This window comes from Emydura macquarii, unplaced genomic scaffold (assembly GCF_026122565.2).
Source record: "Emydura macquarii macquarii isolate MOO-44397 ecotype Brisbane River unplaced genomic scaffold, CSIRO-AGI_Emac_v2 contig_2452, whole genome shotgun sequence".
NCBI lineage: Eukaryota > Metazoa > Chordata > Testudines > Chelidae > Emydura > Emydura macquarii.
The window spans coordinates 2416134-2435436 of record NW_027132589.1 but is presented as its reverse complement, the minus strand read 5'-3'; the positions used below and the strand labels follow the sequence as shown (position 1 = coordinate 2435436).

General features: G+C 47.0%; 1 pseudogene; it reads left to right on the top strand.

Moving 5' to 3' along the window:
• The window catches only part of LOC137162686 (oocyte zinc finger protein XlCOF6-like), a 40537-nt pseudogene that overhangs the window by 9039 nt on the left and 12195 nt on the right, over positions 1–19303 (top strand).

Genomic DNA, 19303 nt, shown 5'->3' with positions numbered 1-19303 from the left:
ATACCCTTAGCAGCTAGGCTATGAGAGGCATTCAGCACGCTGTTAATTAAAAGCTCACATATTTCTTCCTTAGGTCCTGCGACATTCAAACCCTCTTGGGTTGCTGGCTTCAGCTCCGTCATGACACCATGTTGGTGATGTCATATTGACCACCACACCCCGCTGGAGCATGGAGCTTGCATACATTGTGGGTGGAGGGTCAGGTCAATGCCTTTTTATTTTTAATGTTATCTTGAAAAGTTTTTAATATTTTATCCCCAAAAGGATCAAATATTGAAAAATCTTTGCAAAACTGTGTAGTACAATAAAAATGGGCATTTTTCTGCCACGTCTGTTGTAGTAGTAGCCTGAGTAATCCAGCCTTCGTGATATTGACAGTACAATGCTTGCTGGGGCATTCCAGTAAAGAATTGGCAATTCGAGTGAGGCTGGATGACATTGGCTGAAGTGGAGGAGAAACAGACACATGCTTTTTTTTTCCTATATAACAATGTGCTGAATACCTCTCTTTGCCAAGCTGTTGGAGGGCATTTGACACATATGCTAAAGTTGATGGAATTTTACAGGTCACCTTCTAACGCTATTGTTTTGTCTTGTGGCTGGTTATGTTATTCATTAATATTTATGTAACAGCTAAATCTCCTTTTCTGTTTTTCTTCCCTTCCTACTCTTTCAAGATTTTTATTGTTGTTGCTAAAATGATCAGCTCATCCAAGGGTAATAAAGCACAAACTCTCAGTGAATACGCTGTGAACAACAGAAATACGGTCACGATACCAGGTGTCAAATGAAGTGGTTCTATATGAAGTTGTACTTGCCACAAATGAAAGTATTCATACTCAGATTTGTTTGCCTCTGTTTTTACACTGACATGCAAACATCAGCTTCCCCTTCCCTCCCAAAGATGAGCCAGGCCAGATCTTTTTAAGCATATGATAAGCTTATTTTGTTTGCAGTGTTGTTGTATTTGTGTTGGTCCTGCGATATTAGAGACAAGGTAGGTGAGGTAATACCTTTTGTTGGACCAACTTCTGTTGGTGAAAGAGATGAGATTTTGAGCTCCTCAGAGCTCTGCTTCAGGTCTGGGAAAGGTACTCAGGCCTGGTTTACACTAGAGTTTTGTCGACACAGGTTATGCTGGCATACAGCCACTGCTGTAATTAAACTGTTGTTGCATGTCCTCACTATGCTTCTTGTGTCAGTGGAGTGCTTTCACACTACCAGCTGTTGCACTGACACAGGGAACAGTGCCCTGTGGGTAGCTATCCCACTGTGCAGCTGCATGCAGGGTGCTTTGGGAAGGCTTTGCAATGCCTCATGGGGCAGACACAGCATAACATGATGATGGTATCTGAATCCCATTGTTCCATGGGCATCTTCTAGATTGACAGCCACTTTTCAACTGCCCTATCAGCCAAACTGACATTGCTGAACACTAACACAAGAAGCCCACAGAAGTGTGTGATGGAGCGCGTGAGTGTGTTCGCACACTGTCTCTTTAAGTTCAGACTGCATCCAGAAGCAACTAATCCTGAGGCAGAAGCTGGTGCACAGACAGCTGGTGGGTTCCCCTGTCCGACCACAGCTCAGTGGAGACCTGTACGCCAGGAGGGGGAGGGGGACACCCTGACATCAGCCCCATCCTCCTTCCCTGGCTCTGCACAGCACATCAGGAGTCTTCCCTCCCCACCTCCTTCCCCCAGCAGCAGCCCATGCTACCTGAATGCCTGCCCTAGGAGAGCAGGATTGGTTCCCTCGGAGTTCTCCCATAGCCAGGTCTCCTCACAGACCCAGGAGAACGATCCACCCCCACCCCTGCAGTCCAGGCAGGAGTCCATTTGCTGCCAGGAGCTGGCTTGCTCAGCTGGGCAGTAGCTGTGTGAGCTCTCCACCTGCCTGGGCAATTTCAAAACTTCCTGGGGCTTTGAAAGGGGAGGGGCACATGCCTGTGTAGCTGGACTGCAGGGCAGAGCACTGAGAGCAGCAGAGTTCAAAACAGTGAGCAGAGCGGTCAGGGTGGCCATTATGGGATAGCTCCTGGAGCCCAGTTATGGCACACAGCGTCTGCACTGACGCTGTTAGAAATAACCAAACAGGTTGTCCCGGGGGCGGATTGGGGAGACGGAACCCTTTATTGCCTGCTCATTCCACCTCGACGCCGTGAGTGAGCAATGAGGGGGTTACTTTACAATTCTTTTATCCATAACAGTATGTAAATGTATACATTTCCAACAACTCCCTGTAGACCCTTATTTGGTTACATTGACACCTATAAAATGAATATTAACAACTACATAATGAATACAATTATACCCACACCGTTTATTGTTTACAGGATTACCATACAGAGGGCAGGCACATCACCTCAACACCTATTAATTTTAACCTAACATTCTTTGAAGTAAAGGCATGCGGGGGGGGGGGGGGGGAGGAGATAATGCTTTCTTCCCACCAAAGAGTGCAAGAGTGGCGATAGTCTCATCCCCTGTGCGGATGGCCAGGAAGGGAGGAAAAGAAGAGAAATAATAGACTCTAACCAGAATTCATACCAATTAACAGAAACAAGGTTTGCCCGTGTCATGACCCCATTCCCTTTGACTTAGGCCTGACCATTTATCCAGCTTTTAACTCTTTACTCTCCTACAGACGCTTTACCGCAAAAATATCTATGCCTCTCATCGAGATGGTTTTATTTTGTCACCAAAGCAAGGGAGTTTTGTCAGTGGGGAGAGCATTGTAGGCCTGGTCTACACTGGTGGCTTAATTCGAATTAAAGTCCCTTAATTTGAATTAATTAGTCCCGCGTCTACACTTGTGCATTGTTAATTCGAATTAAGGAGCCTTTCAAATCCAATTAATAAAACCACCTCTGCAAGAGGATTAGCGCCTGAAGCGCATCAGTTAATTTGCATTAGTGTGAGTGTGGATGCAATGGGACTTAATTCGAATTAATTGGCCTCCACACTGTATCCCATGATGCCCCATTTCAGTACCCACAAAGCAGCCCCAGGAAGATTTAAATCTTCATTTCCTGCAGTGAATGGATTTAAAATCCAAGCTGCGATCACCCCCCACATACGCACAACAAGCCCGTTGCAGTTTGTCTCTTTAAGGGTTTGAAAGATTTCACCTTCCCCTCTCCCCGTGTGGTGAATGTGTTTTAACTGCCCAGCAAGCCCTTGGCAGTTTGTCCCTTTAAGATTTGTCCCTTTGAAAGATTTCACCACCCACGCCCCTCCCCGCGTGGTGAATGCATTTTAACTGCCAGTAGTGAGAGGAAATTCTTTGCTACATTGTTTCAGTGGCCAATCATGGAAATAGATACTTTCTTAAGAGTTTATTCACAGCGCTGCATGTGGATATATTATATCATGCTTTCCATCAGTGAAATGGAAACATTTGTATCACTGTATTAATATACTAACTGACTCCGTTGTTGTTTATCTTACATTCTACAGACACCTGTAGAATCAAAATCAAAGGCAAGCAATATACAGGGGGTGGTGAGGGGAGCATAAAAGGCAAACAGCATACAGTTCTAAAGTAATCCAGGATAAGCTGCAATGTATTTGTCACAGTCAAAATGAGAGCATAGTTCAGCTGGCTCCATATGCCTGCAGCAATGGCGACCAGGGGAGTAAAAAAACAGCATGAAAATTCTTTTCCTGTTTGTTTGGGGGTGGGGGAAGCAGCACTGCATCCTGGGATGATGACACTCGTCACAACAGCCTCTATGGTTAGTTGAACTGTGGGATAGCTTCCCACATTGCACTGCTTTCTAATTTGAATTAAGGCTGGCCAGTGTGGACGCAAGAAACCAGCACAAACACTGTAGTGTGGACAGTCTGCAGCGCTTTCTATAAATCGCTTTCTGTAATTCAAATTAAGCTCATTCAAATTAGTGCTGCAGTGTAGACATAGCCGTAGTGTGTACGCCACTGTTTCTCTAGCTAAAGCTGACTTGTGTTGACAAAACTCTGTAGTGTATACCAGCCCTCAGAGTGTCTGCTAAATACAAGGTGGAACAGATTGTTTAGCATAAGTTAACATGCATTCTAAGGGACAATTCAAAGTGAAATGGCTCCAGTAACACCTCCGCAGTTATAGGACAAAAAACGTGCTGTTCCACCTTGTATTTAGCTATGACAATCTGAGGATATGTCTACACTGCAACATAAGATCATGCTTGAGCCTGGGCTCAAGACTAACCCCCCTTGCATCTACGCTGCAAGTGCGCTAACCCAGGACTCAGATCCAGGGTCCCTGGACCTTGCAGGGCTGGAGGATCAGAACTTGTGTCAAGCTAGGATCCAAGCCCTATTGCTTTGCCATGGATATGCAGTCTGAGTACTTTCCCAAACCTGAAGAAGAGCTCTGTGTAGGTTGAAAGCTTGTTTCTCTCATCAACAGAAGTTGGTCCAATGAAAGATATTACCTCACCCACCTTGTCTCTCTAAGTTTATTTTACTCCTTCCAAGCTTGACAAAATATGCTGCCTATTTTAATTTTTCACGTAGTATAATGCCTATACTTATTTTCAAAGACCATATCCTTTATTAATGCAAAGTTGCATTTGTTAATGTAAAAATGTGCCTATGACCTGGTTTGACCTTGATGCCAGTTTTGCATGAAAGTGTTATTTGCACAGGCTTTGCATGATGGTCCAGATTTCAAATGCCTTAGTAACAATTTAAGGGTTTTTGGCAGTAATACACAAGAAGTGTCCATATTTGAACAATGTGATAAAATAATAAAAGGTTAAAGGTAAAATGATAGGGCTAAATTCGTTCCTGGTGTAATTTAATTAATCTCAATAGAGTAACACCAACAATAAATGCTACCTGTTGTGCTTATCTGCATATTTGATTATCATTAAAGGTTAAACCAAAGATGTATCTATCGCTGTATATTGAAGGAAAGCTGAACGCATTTCTATAAAATATATTTATTTAAAAAATAAGTCATAAATTGTCATGAATACTTTGGGTTCCCAAATTGTAGCTGCAGTTTCAAAATGTGAATAAAAGACTCTCTCACCCTAAAGAACTTTCCCTTTCACCCTTGACTCTTTTTTCCTGCTGCTTCAACTAGTTGAATTCTGGAAGAAACTGTCTGTGAAAGAAGGGGTATACTCTGTATTTTTTTTTATATAACCTCCCCCGTTTTAAAGTGATGATGTTCTTTTGACTGATTATCACAGTATTTTTAAAAACAAAAAAATCCACAAACATTTTTAAAGAAGAGATCACCACTTGAGAGGTATTGAAGTCCCTTATCTCAATAATGGCAAGTCAAAAGCGGTCATCTAACTGTGTATTATTGGTAATAGCACAGCAGAAAAAGAAAATTAGTTTAACTTAGATTTAAAAAGAAGAGTTGGCTTTTCAAGAAATATAAAAGATAAGTGCCAGAAAAGCAGAATAGGAAAGCAATGTCTTGATTCCTAAAATAAAAATTCCTTAAATATGCTATGCCATTTCTAAAACTCCCCAAGTACTCACTGTGGGTCCCTAACTGTCTTCCACAAAATTAACTGTTCCCAAATAGTAACAATTGTTGAACTTTGTTTATCCTTCTTAGGCCTTCACCTTAATAGTGGCACTATATTGGTATATTATGAAAGTGCTAATTCCAAGAATGCTAACCGCACCTTGTAGAGTGTGAGTAAAAATTATATATAAATACTGTACAGTAAAGACATTTGCTTATCCATTATTTTTGCGATATTTAAAAAACATAGGAGACAGTTACTAGATGAATGTCATTTTAAGGAAACAAGTTAAATATAACTTCTCTCTTCGAATTGTTTTAGTAGTTTAAGTAGTTAGTTAGCCCTGATGGAGTCGGCGCTTCGTCCGGTCTCCGAGCCCTCGGGGTCTCCATTGGCACCGAGCATCTCATCGGCGCACAGCGCGCCCCCGGCAGCGGCACCGGCGCACAAGGTGCCGAAGAAAAAGAAGCGGCTGGAGCCTGTGTCTATGGACTCCCCCCTGCTACCGGTACAGCAGGGGGTACAACCAGAGCCGACACAGGCGTCGCCACGCAGGGAGCCTCCCCCGACCCCGGGGGGTGGGGGACCTCTCCTGCAAGGGCCGTCGACGCCGGAGGCGTTTGTAGCGGCACGGGCTCTCATGGCCATGCCGACGCCTCCATCCCCCCTCGGCCGAGGGAGTCAGGGTTGGTGTCTCGGGGTAGATCCGCGCTGGGTTACCCCGGTGGGCAGCGGAGACAGGAACCATCGTCTCCCCCCAGACGGTCGAGGACGGGGGAAGTGGAGTCTCCCCCTCCTCGCTCCGACCTTAGGTCGTTGAGCACTTCGGTACCGCAGCAACAGGAGCGGTCTAGAGGTTCCGAGAGCAGCCACTCTCCATCGGCCTCCAGATCCTCGGTGTCCCACCACCGTCGGGACAGCCAGCCGGCACCGAGAGAGACTGACCATCCTCGCACTTCGGTGCGCACCTCTCGGCACCGGTCACCTGGCTCTCGGCACCGATCCGGCTCGCCTGCGGAGCAGAGGCGCTCTCGCTCCCCGGTGCGCAGCTCCCGGCACCGAACGCCCTCACCTAGAGATGACCGGCACCGATCCAGCTCTCGGCACCTGTTGGGCTCTCGGCACCGAGCTATACGGCACCGCTCCGGCTCTCGGCGCCGCTCCGGCCCTCAGCACCACTCCGGCTCTCGGCACCGATCAAGATCTCCGGTCCGGGCCCGCGCGCGTTCCCGGGACAGCCACCGCTCCCGATCCGCTGGCAGCCGTCGGGGTCCCCCTGCTCCGGAGCCCTACCACCGCTCACCGTCGGCAAGGGCCCCCAGAATTAGCCCGAGGCGGTCCCCGGCACCGCATGCCTTGGCACCCAGGGACTCGCCGGGGCACCGGAGAAGACACAGCCGAGGGAGAGACTGCTCTAGGTCGCCAGCGCCTGACCGCCGCAGAGACAGGAGGTCCCGGGGACACTCGTCTAGCTCCAGCCGTTCCCCTCCTCGCCGGCATCGCAGATACCGCCGCAGCCGCTCCCGCTCCTCCAGGAGCAGATCACTGCCAGATCGTGGCAAGGACAAGGGGAAGCGCCCGAAATCGCGCAGCCTGGCACCTTGCGGGCCGGCAACGTCCGCGGCACCGGGACCGGTGCCGGCGTGGATGCAGGGGCCCTGGCAATGGCCCTATTGGGGGCCATGGCCTCAACAACCGACCCAGGGCACGGCGTCGGTTCCATCAGTGGCCGTCCAGCCCCCGCCCCACCTCCTAGTCAGGACAGACCGGACTCCTCGGACGACGGGTCCGACCCTATGGAGGGTCCTTCTACGGGTCCCCTTCACCAGTCCTTCTCCTCCGGACACCACCTCTAGGGACCAGAGAACACCCCTTCCTGATTACAAGACCCATCAGGAACTGCTCAGACGGTTAGCTGACAACCTACAGCTAGACCTCAAAGAACTTTCGGAGGAGGAGGATCCTCTCTTCGGGACCTCGAGCTCAGCAGGCCCCTCCCGCGTCGCGCTCCCTGTCCATGACAGGGTGTTGAAGGTGGTCAAGCCCCTGTGGGAGACTCCAGCTTCAGTGTCTGCCACCTCTAAGACTGCGGAGCGCAAGTACTACGTTCCCTCCCAGGGGTTCGAATACCTCTACAACCACCCCCCCCCGGGTCGTTGGTTGTAGATGCGGTCAATCAACGGGACAGACAGGGGGCCCAGTCCAGTACGCCAAAGAATAAAGAGAACAAAAAACTGGACTTATTCGGGAGAAAAATTTATTCGACTGCGGCTTTACAGCTACGCATTGCAAACCACCAAGCGCTCCTGGGCAGGTATAATCTAAACCTGTGGGCTTCCCTCCAACGGTTCCTCCGTGCTCTACCATCTGACATGGCGGAGGACTTTAACACCATCCTGCAGGAGGGAGCGACAGTCGCAGGAGCGGCCCTTCAGTCCTCAAGCGATGCCACCGACGCGGTGGGAAGGGCCATGGCATCGGGCATCGTGATGCGCCGGTCGGCGTGGCTGCAGTCTTCTGGCCTGTCGTTGGAGGTGCAACAGGCCATCCAGGATCTGCCTTTTGAGGGCGTGGGCCTGTTCTCGGACAGAACAGACAGTAAATTACACGCCCTCAAGGATTCTCGAGGCACCCTTAAGTCTTTAGGCCTCTATGTGCCACAGGCCACAAGGCGCCAGGGCAGACAGCGACCCCAACGGCAGCAGCAACAGCAGCCTGCCTCTCGACTGCCTCCTCGACCCACTCCATCTAGGCGAGGCCGTGACCGCTTTAGGCAGTCGAACCGCCGAGACCGCCAAGGCCCTGCAGGGGGCTCCCAGCAGGGCCAGCAGCAGAAAAACAACAAGCGGTCCTTTTGACGGGGCGCTCGAGGGCAGCTCCTTTACAATCGCCATCCCACCGGTTTCCACTCTCCCCTTTATGAACAGACTGCATCCCTTCCTCCGAGAGTGGCAGGGAATAACCTCGGACCGCTGGGTGCTCAGCGTAGTGAGTCGAGGCTATGTTCTCCAACTCTCGGCATTCCCACCGGACTCTCCCCCTACCCCGTCCCTCTTCAGGGACCCATCTCACGAGCTACTCCTCGTCCAAGAGGTTCACTCTCTTCTCCGCCTTGGGGCGGTAGAGGAAGTGCCTCCTTCGGAGAGGGGCAGGGGGTTCTATTCCCGTTATTTCCTTATCCCCAAGGCAAAGGGAGGCCTCAGACCTATTCTGGACCTTCGTCGTCTGAACAGATTTATCAGACGTCTCAAGTTCCGTATGCTCTCCCTAGCCTCCATCATTCCCGCTCTAGATCCAGGGGATTGGTATGCTGCCCTCGATTTACAGGACGCTTACTTCCACATTTCCATCCTCCCTGGGCACCGACGTTTTCTTCGTTTTATGGTAGCGGGCATCCACTACCAATTTTCGGCCCTACCGTTCGGCCTCTCCTCAGCACCCAGGGTTTTCACGAAGTATATGGCGGTGGTAGCCGCCCACCTCCGCCGCAGAGGCGTCCAGATCTTCCCCTATCTCGACGATTGGTTAATACGGGGAAGATCCAGGCTTCACGTACAGAACAGTCTAGCCCTGACCTGCACAACCTGCACCAGGCTGGGCCTGCTCATCAACGAGCAGAAGTCCACACTTACCCCAGTACAGCGGATAGACTTCATCGGAGCCACCCTAGATGCAGTCCAAGCCAGGGCTTTCCTCCCCCTGGCCAGATTCCAGACCATGACCGCCATCATTCAGGAGTTATTCAGATTTCCCACGACGACAGCCAGGCGCTGCCTTCAGCTGTTGGGTCACATGGCGGCATGCACATATGTGGTGAGACTAGCTCGCCTCAAACTCAGGCCCCTTCAAGGTTGGCTAACCTCGGTGTACACCCCATCCAGACATTCGCTTTCCAGGGTGGTCACCATCCCAGCCCAGGTCCTAACATCCCTCAACTGGTGGACAGACCCGAGCGAGGTTCTTCGGGGGGTTCCCTTTGCAGACTTAACCCCATCGGTGACGCTGATAACGGACGCTTCCGATGTGGGCTGGGGAGCCCACATGAGCCGCGACCTCAGCACACAAGGTCTATGGTCGCCACACGAGCTGCACCTTCACATCAATGTCAGGGAGCTACGTGCAGTTCGTCTCACCTGCAAGGTCTTCCTCAGGTTCCTAACGGGCAGAGCAGTACATGTCCTCACGGACAATACAGCAGCCATGTTTTATATAAACAGGCAGGGGGGGCCACGCTCCTCCACTCTGTGCCAGGAAGCCATACAGCTATGGGACCTTGCGGTGAGGCACGATTTTCACCTTTCTGCCTCTCACCTCCCCGGGGTCAGGAACGACGAGGCGGACCGCCTCAGCAGGTCGTTCTTACCCCGCCACGACTGGTCACTCCACAAGGAGGTGGTGTCTTTTCTCTTCCATAAGTGGGGCACTCCCCAACTGGACCTGTTCGCCTCTGCGTGGAACAAGAAGTGCCAGAGGTTCTGCTCACTCCGGGGACGAGAGCAGGGCTCCCTCTCGGACGCCTTTCTAATAGACTGGACGGGGCCCCTGATGTACGCGTTTCCCCCCGTCCCCTTACTCCCCAGAGTGCTCCTGAAAATCAAGAGGGACAAGGCGAACGTTATTCTCATTGCACCAGCCTGGCCCCGGCAACACTGGTTCACTATGCTACTGGACATGTCCATTGCCAAGCCGATACCGCTCCCGACGCAATACGACCTCCTCTCCCAGGACCGGGCCCCGTCTTCTACACCCAGACCTGGACTCCCTCCACTTGACGGCATGGAGGCTCTGTGGTTAACTGAGGGGGAGAGAGCCTGCTCAGCACAAGTACAGCAGGTTCTCCTAGGGAGCAGGAAACCTTCCACTCAGGTGCTGTATAAGGCTAAGTGGAAGCGCTTTACCTTTTGGGCTGAGTCCCGGGGGATCTTACCTACCTCATCGCCCATACAGGCGATCCTAGAGTACCTCCTACACTTAAAGATGCAGGGCCTCGCACTGGCCTCCCTGAGGGTACACCTGGCGGCCATCTCGGCCTTCCACCGGCCGATGGAAGGGAGGTCTATTTTCTCTCATCCTATGTCCTGTAGGTTCCTGAAAGGGATAGAGAGATTATACCCGCAGGTTCGTGACCCGGTACCTCTCTGGGACCTGAACTTGGTTCTCGCCATGTTAACAGGACACCCATTTGAACCCATGGCTACATGCCCTTTGCTAGTCCTGTCCTGGAAGGTGGCCTTCCTGGTAGCCATTACTTCGGCCAGACGGGTCTCCGAGTTGAAGGCCTTGACCTCGGAGCCCCCTTACACTGTCTTCTATAAGGACAAAGTGCGGCTGAGACCCCACCCAGCCTTTTTACCCAAGGTGGTGTCTCAGTTTCACTGTAACCAAGACATCTTCCTCCCCGTGTTCTTTCCCAAACCGCACGGATCAGAGGCGGAGCAGAGATGGCACTCCCTGGATGTCAGGAGGGCTCTGGCCTTTTACATCGACCGTACAAGGCCATTCAGGAAGACAACCCAACTGTTCGTCGCGGTTGCTGAAAGAATGAGGGGCTTACCTGTCTCTTCTCAGCGCATCTCTGCGTGGATTACCGCATGTATCCGCACCTGTTACGATCAGGCAAAGGTGCCGCTTCCCAGTACAGTGACGGCACACTCGACCAGAGCCCAGGCCTCGTCAGCGGCCTTCCTGGAGCGGGTGCCCCTGACGGATATTTGCAGGGCAGCAACCTGGTCATATGTCCATACCTTCTCTTCCCATTACACCATCGTCCAACAGGCAAGAGACGACGCGGCTGTAGGCAGAGCCGTCCTAAGAAGGGCTACTCGACAGTGACTCCTACCCGCCTCCATGGTATGGCTACATAATCACCTATATTGGAATGCATATGAGCAAACACTCGAAGAGAGAAAACAAGGTTACTTACCAGTAACTGTTGTTCTTTGAGATGTGTTGCTCATATCCATTCCAAACCCGCCCTCCGTCCCCGCTGTCGGAGTCGGCAGAAAGAAGGGACTGGGGGCCACGGGGTCGGCAGGGTCCCTATATACCGCGACATGAGCACGGCACTCCAGGGGGCGCAGGAGCCGACCCGCAGGGGGTTGCTAGGGGCAGAAAAGCTTCCGGAGGCTCGTGCACGGGGCGCGCACTCACCTATATTGGAATGGATATGAGCAACACATCTCGAAGAACAACAGTTACTGGTAAGTAACCTTGTTTTTGTCCTGTGGCTAAGTACTAAATGTTTGAACATCTTATCTAGTTGCTTGTGGGAGTCTCTTTTTTAAATATATATATTAGCTTCATGTATGTAACATGAAATTGTGATATGTTAACAAGTCACTTGCTCTTTTGAGTGTAGCTGATCCATGAAACTAACTATTTCTACAGTACAGTTACCAACCTTTGACAATGTTTTATCCCAAACTAAGAAGATATTTCCAGCCACTGAAGATAATACAATTTATTTTGATTGACTTGCGCTTATTTTTGGGGGGAGAAATTTGTTTTAGTCTAATTCTGGCTTGGGTTTGCTAATTTGCTTATTTGTATTTCTTTACTGTCTACCCAGAGTTGAGCTGGAAGAGCATATGGCAAAACACAAAACTCCCAGAGCCTTTCTATGTTCGCTATGTGGCCAAGCATTTAAATGCAGACGTCAAATGAGCAGGCATCACAAACAGGTCCATCAGAGACAGAAAGTGAAAGAGAGGAAGAAAAGAAAGAGAACTAAGAATAATCTTGAGCGCTCAGACACAAAAAGAACAACTAGAACAAAAAAGAATTTGTGTGCAGCATCTGCAACAGGTATAGCCTATGCTACAATAAAGTTCTAATCCTGTTTGTTTTATGCTTGCATAGACTTCCGTTTTAGGATTATTATTAGAGTACTGTTATTTTGCCAAGTATTAGACTACTGTTATTTTCAGAGAGGAGCCCACAGTTAACATGTAAAAATAGGCACTCTCTTGGCATGTCTGTATCGGGGTGTGACACGCTGTACCCCAGGTACACCCTTATAATGTGATTTGTGTATCATTCATGTTTCCCCTTGTAGTGTAACTGTGTATCATCTAATGCAAAGTATGTCATGTAAGGTATCGTTGGAATGCTCGTGGCATACTGAACAATTTTTTTTATGGTAACATGTTTCCTGCAATGTCATGCATATGTACAGAAATGAAACTCTGCTATGTCATATCCCCAAATGTGTGCTCACATGGCTTGAATAGATGCAGACTAACACAAAGCAGTGGTTCCACGCCCCGCAGAGGCATACATACAGGAACAATGGACTGACCTAAGCACCTTTGAGCACTTTGGCTCAAGTGGACGAAATCATGCCCATAGCTGGACATGGCCGATCACCTGATCCCAGGGGGTCGAGCAGAGCCATCCCTAGGGTAGGGTGGAGCAGGCCCCACACTTTGGGGGGCCCCGCACCCTCACGGTGTGGACTCCCCCCCAGACCCTGGTCCCACAAGCCCACGGGTTCCAAGAGGCAGCCGCCCACATCCTGCCTGATCCCAGCTCCCAGCTGGGAAGTGGGCAGCAGCCGTCTGAGTCCTAGGATGCCTCCGGCACCTTGGCTGGGAGCCCAGCGGCAGCCTCCCGCGCCCCACCAGCCAGGGTCGAAGCTGGGTGGCAGTTGCCTACGACTTGCCCGGGGGTCCCAGCCTGGCGGCAGCCTCTCACACAGCTCACTGGGAGCCTGGCAGCAGCCTCCCATGGCTGCAAGCTGACATTGCATCTGGGTGGCAGCCGCACGCTCCCTGGCTCGGAGCCAGGTGGCAGCCTCCCGTGCTCTGGCTTGAAGCCAGGCAGCAGCCGCCTGCGGCTTGCCCACATCCCGGGGTCCCAGCCCAGCGTGGCAGCCTCCTCCGTCCCAGCTTGGAGCCCAGCAGCAGCCACCCACCTCCCGGGCTAGCAACCTCCCGTCCCGGGGGGGAAGGAGGGGGAATATCCACTGAGGGTAGTGAGATCATAGGCACCTGCGAAGTGAAGTCTTTCGCTTTCCACAGAATGGCACTCAACCGGGGACCTGTATAAAAATGTTAAGAGGGGCCCACACAGTGTGATTTGCCCCGGGTCTCGCACCCCACTAGAGATGGCCCTGGGGTTGAGGAAACTTGTTAATAGAAAGAGGCATCTTTGTCTCAGGAGTCTCCCCTGGAATCCATCTTCTAAGCAACATCAAGGACTGACATCAGCCCACAGGAAGGAAGAGCCAAGAGGCATCGTAGCCAGCTGTGGGTAAGATGACATCACAGACTGAAAAGCTACTGACATAGTAAGCTTAGTTTAGGATACGAGTTACCTTTTTAGTTAATTGTGACCAACTCCTTGATTTATATTTAATCTCTCGATTTATATTAATCAGACTGATAATCACTTAAAATCTTGCTGTAGTCAATAAACTTATTTGTTTGTTTTATCTAAAACAGTGCATGTGGATTGAGTATGTGCAGAGACCTCACTTAGAGTGACAGAGCTGGTGCATATCAATGTCTTTGATAAATTGATAGACAAATGTAAATAAGCTTGTAGGATGCAGTGTACAACACTGAACCCTGTAAGACGTCAGTTCCCGGGGTTGCATCTGGGACTGGGGGTGTTTGCTGAGAGTCTATCCCATGAGTGGCTGGCCAGAAGCGCTCCTTCACTAGGTCAGGGACCAATTACTCGCAGAAGGCTGGGTGTGGGCTAACCCAGGAGTGGGTGGTTTACACAGCAAAGTGGAGTAAGTCAGGGTCCAGGAGTGAGGAATTGGCATGACACAGCTACACACCAATCCAGATTGCAGGGGGGGAACGTCACATGGGACTACTCATATGAATAGAACAAGCCTGGGGGTGGGGGAGAGAGTGTTACCACATATGCGTTGTAGGGTTTTTTTTATGGTGTTTCTCCTTTATATTTTATCAATTCTGTTGTTATATACAGTAGATTTTGTAGTTGACACCTTTTAAAAACATTAACTGAATGTTGGTGAGACTTACTGTGTTTGTGTGTCTGTCACTGGGTCTCACTTTCAGAAAGACCTGATGTCTGTGCAAAAATACGTGGTTACATGATTGTGCAGGTAAGTATTTGTTAATGCAAGAACTCCATTTGTGTGCAGTCATAAGAGATGAGCACCTATTTTTCCACTAACACTTTAGCTGATCATAAGAACAACTGGGAGCCAGTTTGTAAGTTAGAGTTGCTTCAGGTAATGAACGACCTAAGAGATTGCGTCAGTAAGTTTCAGTGCGTTATTTTTTCTTCTAATAAAGAAAACTGGTCTTTCTTCATATATACAAGGCCTTCTTTTCAGCTGGACAATCATCCATCCATGAGACAGGATCGCATACACATGTTTTTCACACTGGCTTGTCACAGTGTATAGGTGGGTTTTTATAGCATGTACAGTACTTAACAATGGGTCTCTTGTTTCTCAAAATTCCTCCTAACCAAAAATACAAATTCTTATCATGGGGTCTGGACATGTTTCTTTTTTTAAAATTCATTATGGCATATAACTCTCAGTATGAGTATATTTCTCCAATTTAACTACATAGACTTACTTTGGTTTAACTACTGGATTGTAATATAGTTTGTTCTCATTTGGTTGCCAATCTAGCTGCTTTCCTGGGTTTTTCCTTTGTCTCTAATGCTGAGTTGCCAGGTAGTTGTGCATATGTAGGTTTGTTTTGGTTTTTTTTAGTGAATGATCATAAAATCTGTCGTCTTAAGCTTTGATAAGAGACTCAGTTGAAATGAAACTTACCAAGCGCCTATCGCTGCATGAGCATCTAGAGACCAACAATCTTTCCTCTAGTTTCTTGTAGGATTCCTGAAAATACTTAAGTCTCTGTCAGGAGCCTTCTCCAGAAACCAAGGGGCAGATCCTTGGGTGGTGTAAACTGTCATAACTCCATTGAAGTGTCATACATCCTAATACTTCAGAAAGCAGATACAGAGCTTCCCAGGACACTGCACTGCATCCAACTATGTTCCTCCAATGTGCAATCCAGTCCTTAGTGTGTACATATGTAATTCCTCATATGGTCTTTCTTCTGAGGCTGTAACTTGGGCTTTGAAGACGTGTGTTGTTCAGCAGCATTGTCAGAACTCTCACTTTTGACAACCATTCTGATAATATGAGAGTGACTTACTGCTCTTTGAGTTTTTTAAGTGACGTTTTCACAGGGACAGTTGTGTGGTACATAAGCCAATTTATTGTATTTAATAAATTTATTTTAGCTGTTCTGTAATATTTTGAAAGGGTGATAATATTGTGTGTTCTCACTTGTTTGTAAATTGACCCTTGTTAAAGCCACTTTGTATGCACTCTTTCTAAAATTATATGTGGCTGTGTTGCCTTGTTGTGGGATCAGAAAACAGGATACAGTATGTGTGGTCATTTGTGGGTGGTGGCCTACATGATGATTGCTTTATCTTGCAAGGCTTCAACTTCAATCTGAGAGTTTACAAGCACTGAATTAATCTTCCCAGTGCCCACTTGAAGTGGACAAATACTTTTATCTTCATTTTTACAGATTTGGGAGGGAGAGAATAGAGGCACAGAATGGCTAAGTGACTTGCCTGGTGTGTCACGTGAAGTCTGTGACGAGAGCGAGGAACAGAGCTCAGATACCCTGGCTTTCAGTTTTCAAATATATTTGTTTTCTCTCATGGCCCGTGGGAGGTCCTCCAAGACCAAGTCTTTTACACCTCTTGATCTTAGCCGCATATTGGTCTGACTGTCCCATCAGCACAGGAGATAGACACAGCCATATTCAATCAATTTCATTCTTGTGTAGGCCAGAAGGTTTGCTAAAGAGGGACATATGGAGTGACATTCTTACCACATTGACTGCTGTTCTGAATGCACAGTTTGTGTAGTAGCCATCCAAACCCCTGTAGCTATCCAAACTCAGCAGCAATTTGTGGTGTGTAGTGTTTAAGGAATGACAGAAACAAAATGAGAAAAGTACCTGTTATAATCTAATAATGTGAGAAATCTAGTTAAATATTGCTATGTGCTAGGTGAAACCTTGTTATGGACTGAATTTTAAAAAAAACCTCTGTGAGGTTGATGGCTTGAGAGAATTTTTGGGGTCTGGTGTTGGCTAAAGAGGATTGGGGCTGTATGCTAAGAAACGATTTTTTTGTTGCTGAATTCCTGAAGACTGTATTTTCTATGAGAATTTTTATATATTCCAGAAGGGGGCAGCAAAGGATTAGTATTACTTTGTTCTTGCTTTACAAATACTCTTTATTTAATGGTTTACTCATTTTGTACATTTAAATACAGAAAACACAATGATCACAAAACTCCAATTTAAACATATGGAAGTTCAGAGTTAAGGAGCTATCTCTGCACTTACTGTTTTCATTTAGGCTTTTGTATTTCAATGGGCTCAGAATAGTGATCCATCCCCCAGTACAGTGTCTGATACAGAACTCGGGTGACTTAATGTGTAAGATCAGCTAGTGTGCTGTTCATTCACACCTGTCTTGCCATGCAGTAATTCTCCATGTGGACAAGTCCTTAAACAGCTTATGGAAATTTACCAAATCATTAATTTGGAGTGTAAATATTATTGTCACATTGGCAAATGCTAATTGATCTCTAATATAAGTGTCTTAAAAGTGCCCTAGTGAGATTACTTTCCTATGCATATCATGTAGAATTTGGAAAAAAGCCAAGTGCTAGATTTCAGTGAAACACCTTGTATTAACTAAGTGCTAACAGATCATTTATTTTTCTATGACTGTGAAATAATTTTAGTTGAATTTAAATATTTCATTGGTTTTGTTTTTAATTGGTTTTTCCTGATTATCTTTAAAGAAGATACATGATGTGATTCTGCTAAAAGGAACATATTTACATTTCACTCTAGAAACCTACTTTTGCAGAACAGCCTTTGATTTTTTAGCACATCACTAGCAGTAATTCTGATGTTCATTTATTTTTTTTATATTTAAAAAGTTCTTTTTGTGGAGAAATATGCATACATGGAACTTCTGTAACTGATATAGTGGAGAAGCTGGATTTCAGGTCACAGGATTGCATTTAAAGGTATCCTAGAATCAATCCTGCTCTTGCTGAAACTAATGGGAACAAGATCAGGCCCAATGTCAGGTCAACTTGGACCAAACATAAGTTTGTTTGGTTTTTTTACACCAAAAAAGTCTCTGTGAAGCCTAAGATTAAATGAAATGGTTTGGGTTTTTTTAAGTCTAGCGGAAACATTTTTTTAAAACTAATATTCTCCTGTAGTATTAGTCACCCAGTTATGACAGTATCATGCAAATATATGATAAACATGAATCTGACTAGAAACTAACCAGCAACACAAATTAATCTACGTAGTCCATTCCATTGATCAATCTGAGAGAAGTTCAACAGGTAAGTATCATAAATGATGAACAGTAAATTAGACTTTAAATTGTTTTTCAGTTTTAATAATCAAAAGTGGTGTTTCGAGCATAAATAAGGACATTTCCTAGTTGCTAACTTATGAAAATGTAGTACTGTCATGCACAGTATGTACGTTCAAATGATTTTTAAGCTGCTCTCTTCTTAAAGGGGTAAGAGTAAAAAAGCAGAAGAAAATAGCTTAATTCCCTAGGATGCAATCCTTGCTTATTTGGAAAATGCCCTCTTAAAAAAAAGGTTGCTTCCTAATATGATCTCTTCCCCCAGATTGCCTGCTTATTTTTCTCTGTGAGCCCTCAGGAGCTGGTTGTTGGGAGACAACCTGGGAGGTGGCAGTCTTTAAATTGCAGAATGAGGTCATTAGCAGGTAGCCACTGCAGAGCTGAGAGAGGCGCTATAACTTCAGTTCTCCCTGCTTAGCGTTAGCTGCTAGCTCTTATGTAAAGGAGGGGGCATCAGCTGCCTAGGATGGGGTGTTCAAAACCCAGTTCTTTTGTTAGGTATGACATTTATATATTATGTTTCACCTTAAACTGCCCCTTTGAAAACATAATATATCTTACAGTAATAATGCAGAAATTTTATGGGTCCTGAGCTTTTTGAGCAAGGCAAGGCATCCCATGAAAAGAGACATGGGAATCTTATTTCAAATGCACAAGACCTTTTTTTAAAAGATGTCTGAAATACCCCATCTCCAACATAAAATCCTATGATGTACTGTTTATTTTCTTCTAAGGGTGAACATGAGTCATCCCTGCTGTGATTACATAGAATCTCAGTATGTCACTCCTTATGCTTACATTCATAGACCATCCCCTCTAGCAGTGTATTAAAAAAAACCAAAAAACGACATAGATAAATATAAATGAATCATTGGGTCACTTTACGCCACAAACACAGTTGAGATAAGATCACAAGGTTATCAGAGTCCTCATATGTCCCCTTAAACCATCTATCTGTTAGTGTATATATAGCTACATGTTTTGTGTTTTTTCCTTAAACTACAATTCAAACCAAAAGAATCTGCATAGTTGATAGTTTTACTTCTCTTCAGGACACATGATTGAGTGATGGAGCTGGGTTGCTCCACTAAATCATTGTGCAATAGGTATCTCTTACATGCATAAAAATAGTACTTTGATTGTGATTACAGTGAGCAGAAGCAGTGGCAAAGAATGAGAGTACTTATAACTTTGAATATTTTGTATGTGCATGGCCGTTGGATTCCAAAAAGTATTAGAGAGCCTCTGCATTTTGAACTGTTCATTTATTTTGTAGCTCTTAAAAAAAATAAAAATCCTTCCAATTCTAGATCTGTGAAAATCAGCTATTTGTAGTAAAGCTTTACAGTTGAAAGGTTACAAATGTTTAGGGGAAGGGAAAAAATT